The sequence below is a fragment of the Sesamum indicum genome, linkage group LG3 (assembly GCF_026168435.1).
Source record: "Sesamum indicum cultivar Baizhima isolate 11 linkage group LG3, ASM2616843v1, whole genome shotgun sequence".
NCBI classification, from domain to species: Eukaryota; Viridiplantae; Streptophyta; class Magnoliopsida; order Lamiales; family Pedaliaceae; genus Sesamum; species Sesamum indicum.
The window spans coordinates 11,206,040-11,214,305 of record NC_142659.1 but is presented as its reverse complement, the minus strand read 5'-3'; positions in this window follow the sequence as shown (position 1 = coordinate 11,214,305).

Genomic DNA, 8,266 nt, shown 5'->3' with positions numbered 1-8,266 from the left:
TTCGAAGAAACTTGAACCAAACGTAGGTCTAGTCCCATGCATTTGTGTGGTAAATTTGATAAGCATAATAATAACTACAAGTAGTGTAAAAGGGAAACAAACTTGCTTTAAAAAAATCGTGCAAAACAGCTTAGTATCAAACGTTCTCAGAATTCCACGAAACTTGACCCAAATGTGGTCTAGACCCATGCATTTGTGTGGTAAATTTGCTAAGCGTAATTATAATTACAAGTTAGTGTAAAAATGGAAACCAACTTGCTTTAATAAACCGTGCAAAACAGCTAAATATTGAACGTTCATAGAATTCCATGAAACTTGACCCAAACGCTGGTCTACACCCATTCGTTTGTGTCATAAATTTGCAAAGCGTAATAATAAATAAAAGTTAGTCTATAAGGGAAACGAACTTGCTTTACTAAAACCATGCAAAACAGCTAAATTTTGAATGTTCTCAAAATTCCACGAAACTCGAACCAAAGGTAGGCCTTGACCCATGCATTTGTGTGGTAAATTTGCTAAGCGTGATAATAACTACAAGTCAGTGTAAAAGGGAAACGAACTTCCTTTAATAAAACCGTGCAAAACAGCTAAATTTTGAACGTTCTTACAATTCGATGAAACTTGAACCAAACGTAGGTTTAGTCCCATGCATTTGTGTGGTAAATTTGATAAGCATAATAATAACTACAAATTAGTGTAAAAGGGTAACGAACTTGCTTTAAAAAAATCGTGCAAAACAGCTTAGTATCAAACGTTCTCAGAATTCCACGAAACTTGACCCAAATGTGGTCTAGACCCATGCATTTGTGTGGTAAATTTGCTAAGCGTAATTATAATTACAAGTTAGTGTAAAAATGGAAACGAACTTGATTTAATAAACCGTGCAAAACAGCTAATTATTGAACGTTCATAGAATTCCATGAAACATGACCCAAACATTGGTCTACACCCATGCATTTGTGTCGTAAATTTGCAAAGCGTAATAACAAATAAAAGTTAGTGTATAAGGGAAACGAAGTTGCTTTACTAAAACCATGCAAAACAGCTAAATTTTGAATGTTCTCAGAATTCCACGAAACTTGAACCACACGTAGGTCTTTACCCATGCATTTGTGTGGTAAATTTGCTAAGCGTAATAATAACTACAAGTCACTGTAAAAGGGAAACGAACTTGCTTTAATAAAACCGTGCAAAAGAGCTAAGTTTTGAACGTTCTCACAATTCGAAGAAACTTGAACCAAACGTAGGTCTAGTCCCATGCATTTGTGTGGTAAATTTGATAAGCATAATAATAACTACAAGTAGTGTAAAAGGGAAACAAACTTGCTTTAAAAAAATCGTGCAAAACAGCTTAGTATCAAACGTTCTCAGAATTCCACGAAACTTGACCCAAATGTGGTCTAGACCCATGCATTTGTGTGGTAAATTTGCTAAGCGTAATTATAATTACAAGTTAGTGTAAAAATGGAAACCAACTTGCTTTAATAAACCGTGCAAAACAGCTAAATATTGAACGTTCATAGAATTCCATGAAACTTGACCCAAACGCTGGTCTACACCCATTCGTTTGTGTCATAAATTTACAAAGCGTAATAATAAATAAAAGTTAGTCTATAAGGGAAACGAACTTGCTTTACTAAAACCATGTAAAACAGCTAAATTTTGAATGTTCTCAAAATTCCACGAAACTCGAACCAAACGTAGGCCTTGACCCATGCATTTGTGTGGTAAATTTGCTAAGCGTAATAATAACTACAAGTCAGTGTAAAAGGGAAACGAACTTCCTTTAATAAAACCGTGCAAAACAGCTAAATATTGAACGTTCATAGAATTCCATGAAACTTGACCCAAACGCTGGTCTACACCCATTCGTTTGTGTCGTAAATTTGCAAAGCGTAATAATAAATAAAAGCTAGTGTATAAGGGAAACGAACTTGTTTTACTAAAACCATGCAAAACAGCTAAATTTTGAATGTTCTCAAATTTCCACGAAACTCGAACCAAAGGTAGGCCTTGACCCATGCATTTGTGTGGTAAATTTGCTAAGCGTGATAATAACTACAAGTCAGTGTAAAAGGGAAACGAACTTCCTTTAATAAAACCGTGCAAAACAGCTAAATTTTGAACGTTCTTACAATTCGATGAAACTTGAACCGAACGTAGGTTTAGTCCCATGCATTTGTGTGGTAAATTTGATAAGCATAATAATAACTACAAGTTAGTGTAAAAGGGAAACGAACTTGCTTTAAAAAAATCGTGCAAAACAGCTTAGTATCAAACGTTCTCAGAATTCCACGAAACTTGACCCAAATGTGGTCTAGACCCATGCATTTGTGTGGTAAATTTGCTAAGCGTAATTATAATTACAAGTTAGTGTAAAAATGGAAACGAACTTGATTTAATAAACCGTGCAAAACAGCTAATTATTGAACGTTCATAGAATTCCATGAAACATGACCCAAACATTGGTCTACACCCATGCATTTGTGTCGTAAATTTGCAAAGCGTAATAACAAATAAAAGTTAGTGTATAAGGGAAACGAAGTTGCTTTACTAAAACCATGCAAAACAGCTAAATTTTGAATGTTCTCAGAATTCCACGAAACTTGAACCACACGTAGGTCTTTACCCATGCATTTGTGTGGTAAATTTGCTAAGCGTAATAATAACTACAAGTCACTGTAAAAGGGAAACGAACTTGCTTTAATAAAACCGTGCAAAAGAGCTAAGTTTTGAACGTTCTCACAATTCGAAGAAACTTGAACCAAACGTAGGTCTAGTCCCATGCATTTGTGTGGTAAATTTGATAAGCATAATAATAACTACAAGTCACTGTAAAAGGGAAACGAACTTGCTTTAATAAAACCGTGCAAAAGAGCTAAGTTTTGAACGTTCTCACAATTCGAAGAAACTTGAACCAAACGTAGGTCTAGTCCCATGCATTTGTGTGGTAAATTTGATAAGCATAATAATAACTACAAGTAGTGTAAAAGGGAAACAAACTTGCTTTAAAAAAATCGTGCAAAACAGCTTAGTATCAAACGTTCTCAGAATTCCACGAAACTTGACCCAAATGTGGTCTAGACCCATGCATTTGTGTGGTAAATTTGCTAAGCGTAATTATAATTACAAGTTAGTGTAAAAATGGAAACGAACTTGCTTTAATAAACCGTGCAAAACAGCTAAATATTGAACGTTCATAGAATTCCATGAAACTTGACCCAAACGCTGGTCTACACCCATTCGTTTGTGTCATAAATTTACAAAGCGTAATAATAAATAAAAGTTAGTCTATAAGGGAAACGAACTTGCTTTACTAAAACCATGTAAAACAGCTAAATTTTGAATGTTCTCAAAATTCCACGAAACTCGAACCAAACGTAGGCCTTGACCCATGCATTTGTGTGGTAAATTTGCTAAGCGTAATAATAACTACAAGTCAGTGTAAAAGGGAAACGAACTTCCTTTAATAAAACCGTGCAAAACAGCTAAATATTGAACGTTCATAGAATTCCATGAAACTTGACCCAAACGCTGGTCTACACCCATTCGTTTGTGTCGTAAATTTGCAAAGCGTAATAATAAATAAAAGCTAGTGTATAAGGGAAACGAACTTGTTTTACTAAAACCATGCAAAACAGCTAAATTTTGAATGTTCTCAAAATTCCACGAAACTCGAACCAAAGGTAGGCCTTGACCCATGCATTTGTGTGGTAAATTTGCTAAGCGTGATAATAACTACAAGTCAGTGTAAAAGGGAAACGAACTTCCTTTAATAAAACCGTGCAAAACAGCTAAATTTTGAACGTTCTTACAATTCGATGAAACTTGAACCGAACGTAGGTTTAGTCCCATGCATTTGTGTGGTAAATTTGATAAGCATAATAATAACTACAAGTTAGTGTAAAAGGGAAACGAACTTGCTTTAAAAAAATCGTGCAAAACAGCTTAGTATCAAACGTTCTCAGAATTCCACGAAACTTGACCCAAATGTGGTCTAGACCCATGCATTTGTGTGGTAAATTTGCTAAGCGTAATTATAATTACAAGTTAGTGTAAAAATGGAAACGAACTTGATTTAATAAACCGTGCAAAACAGCTAATTATTGAACGTTCATAGAATTCCATGAAACATGACCCAAACATTGGTCTACACCCATGCATTTGTGTCGTAAATTTGCAAAGCGTAATAACAAATAAAAGTTAGTGTATAAGGGAAACGAAGTTGCTTTACTAAAACCATGCAAAACAGCTAAATTTTGAATGTTCTCAGAATTCCACGAAACTTGAACCACACGTAGGTCTTTACCCATGCATTTGTGTGGTAAATTTGCTAAGCGTAATAATAACTACAAGTCACTGTAAAAGGGAAACGAACTTGCTTTAATAAAACCGTGCAAAAGAGCTAAGTTTTGAACGTTCTCACAATTCGAAGAAACTTGAACCAAACGTAGGTCTAGTCCCATGCATTTGTGTGGTAAATTTGATAAGCATAATAATAACTACAAGTAGTGTAAAAGGGAAACAAACTTGCTTTAAAAAAATCGTGCAAAACAGCTTAGTATCAAACGTTCTCAGAATTCCACGAAACTTGACCCAAATGTGGTCTAGACCCATGCATTTGTGTGGTAAATTTGCTAAGCGTAATTATAATTACAAGTTAGTGTAAAAATGGAAACGAACTTGCTTTAATAAACCGTGCAAAACAGCTAAATATTGAACGTTCATAGAATTCCATGAAACTTGACCCAAACGCTGGTCTACACCCATTCGTTTGTGTCATAAATTTGCAAAGCGTAATAATAAATAAAAGTTAGTCTATAAGGGAAACGAACTTGCTTTACTAAAACCATGTAAAACAGCTAAATTTTGAATGTTCTCAAAATTCCACGAAACTCGAACCAAACGTAGGCCTTGACCCATGCATTTGTGTGGTAAATTTGCTAAGCGTAATAATAACTACAAGTCAGTGTAAAAGGGAAACGAACTTCCTTTAATAAAACCGTGCAAAACAGCTAAATATTGAACGTTCATAGAATTCCATGAAACTTGACCCAAACGCTGGTCTACACCCATTCGTTTGTGTCGTAAATTTGCAAAGCGTAATAATAAATAAAAGCTAGTGTATAAGAGAAACGAACTTGTTTTACTAAAACCATGCAAAACAGCTAAATTTTGAATGTTCTCAAAATTCCACGAAACTCGAACCAAAGGTAGGCCTTGACCCATGCATTTGTGTGGTAAATTTGCTAAGCGTGATAATAACTACAAGTCAGTGTAAAAGGGAAACGAACTTCCTTTAATAAAACCGTGCAAAACAGCTAAATTTTGAACGTTCTTACAATTCGATGAAACTTGAACCGAACGTAGGTTTAGTCCCATGCATTTGTGTGGTAAATTTGATAAGCATAATAATAACTACAAGTTAGTGTAAAAGGGAAACGAACTTGCTTTAAAAAAATCGTGCAAAACAGCTTAGTATCAAACGTTCTCAGAATTCCACGAAACTTGACCCAAATGTGGTCTAGACCCATGCATTTGTGTGGTAAATTTGCTAAGCGTAATTATAATTACAAGTTAGTGTAAAAATGGAAACGAACTTGATTTAATAAACCGTGCAAAACAGCTAATTATTGAACGTTCATAGAATTCCATGAAACATGACCCAAACATTGGTCTACACCCATGCATTTGTGTCGTAAATTTGCAAAGCGTAATAACAAATAAAAGTTAGTGTATAAGGGAAACGAAGTTGCTTTACTAAAACCATGCAAAACAGCTAAATTTTGAATGTTCTCAGAATTCCACGAAACTTGAACCACACGTAGGTCTTTACCCATGCATTTGTGTGGTAAATTTGCTAAGCGTAATAATAACTACAAGTCACTGTAAAAGGGAAACGAACTTGCTTTAATAAAACCGTGCAAAAGAGCTAAGTTTTGAACGTTCTCACAATTCGAAGAAACTTGAACCAAACGTAGGTCTAGTCCCATGCATTTGTGTGGTAAATTTGATAAGCATAATAATAACTACAAGTCACTGTAAAAGGGAAACGAACTTGCTTTAATAAAACCGTGCAAAAGAGCTAAGTTTTGAACGTTCTCACAATTCGAAGAAACTTGAACCAAACGTAGGTCTAGTCCCATGCATTTGTGTGGTAAATTTGATAAGCATAATAATAACTACAAGTAGTGTAAAAGGGAAACAAACTTGCTTTAAAAAAATCGTGCAAAACAGCTTAGTATCAAACGTTCTCAGAATTCCACGAAACTTGACCCAAATGTGGTCTAGACCCATGCATTTGTGTGGTAAATTTGCTAAGCGTAATTATAATTACAAGTTAGTGTAAAAATGGAAACGAACTTGCTTTAATAAACCGTGCAAAACAGCTAAATATTGAACGTTCATAGAATTCCATGAAACTTGACCCAAACGCTGGTCTACACCCATTCGTTTGTGTCATAAATTTACAAAGCGTAATAATAAATAAAAGTTAGTCTATAAGGGAAACGAACTTGCTTTACTAAAACCATGTAAAACAGCTAAATTTTGAATGTTCTCAAAATTCCACGAAACTCGAACCAAACGTAGGCCTTGACCCATGCATTTGTGTGGTAAATTTGCTAAGCGTAATAATAACTACAAGTCAGTGTAAAAGGGAAACGAACTTCCTTTAATAAAACCGTGCAAAACAGCTAAATATTGAACGTTCATAGAATTCCATGAAACTTGACCCAAACGCTGGTCTACACCCATTCGTTTGTGTCGTAAATTTGCAAAGCGTAATAATAAATAAAAGCTAGTGTATAAGGGAAACGAACTTGTTTTACTAAAACCATGCAAAACAGCTAAATTTTGAATGTTCTCAAAATTCCACGAAACTCGAACCAAAGGTAGGCCTTGACCCATGCATTTGTGTGGTAAATTTGCTAAGCGTGATAATAACTACAAGTCAGTGTAAAAGGGAAACGAACTTCCTTTAATAAAACCGTGCAAAACAGCTAAATTTTGAACGTTCTTACAATTCGATGAAACTTGAACCAAACGTAGGTTTAGTCCCATGCATTTGTGTGGTAAATTTGATAAGCATAATAATAACTACAAATTAGTGTAAAAGGGAAACGAACTTGCTTTAAAAAAATCGTGCAAAACAGCTTAGTATCAAACGTTCTCAGAATTCCACGAAACTTGACCCAAATGTGGTCTAGACCCATGCATTTGTGTGGTAAATTTGCTAAGCGTAATTATAATTACAAGTTAGTGTAAAAATGGAAACGAACTTGATTTAATAAACCGTGCAAAACAGCTAATTATTGAACGTTCATAGAATTCCATGAAACATGACCCAAACATTGGTCTACACCCATGCATTTGTGTCGTAAATTTGCAAAGCGTAATAACAAATAAAAGTTAGTGTATAAGGGAAACGAAGTTGCTTTACTAAAACCATGCAAAACAGCTAAATTTTGAATGTTCTCGGAATTCCACGAAACTTGAACCACACGTAGGTCTTTACCCATGCATTTGTGTGGTAAATTTGCTAAGCGTAATAATAACTACAAGTCACTGTAAAAGGGAAACGAACTTGCTTTAATAAAACCGTGCAAAAGAGCTAAGTTTTGAACGTTCTCACAATTCGAAGAAACTTGAACCAAACGTAGGTCTAGTCCCATGCATTTGTGTGGTAAATTTGATAAGCATAATAATAACTACAAGTAGTGTAAAAGGGAAACAAACTTGCTTTAAAAAAATCGTGCAAAACAGCTTAGTATCAAACGTTCTCAGAATTCCACGAAACTTGACCCAAATGTGGTCTAGACCCATGCATTTGTGTGGTAAATTTGCTAAGCGTAATTATAATTACAAGTTAGTGTAAAAATGGAAACCAACTTGCTTTAATAAACCGTGCAAAACAGCTAAATATTGAACGTTCATAGAATTCCATGAAACTTGACCCAAACGCTGGTCTACACCCATTCGTTTGTGTCATAAATTTGCAAAGCGTAATAATAAATAAAAGTTAGTCTATAAGGGAAACGAACTTGCTTTACTAAAACCATGTAAAACAGCTAAATTTTGAATGTTCTCAAAATTCCACGAAACTCGAACCAAACGTAGGCCTTGACCCATGCATTTGTGTGGTAAATTTACTAAGCGTAATAATAACTACAAGTCAGTGTAAAAGGGAAACGAACTTCCTTTAATAAAACCGTGCAAAACAGCTAAATATTGAACGTTCATAGAATTCCATGAAACTTGACCCAAA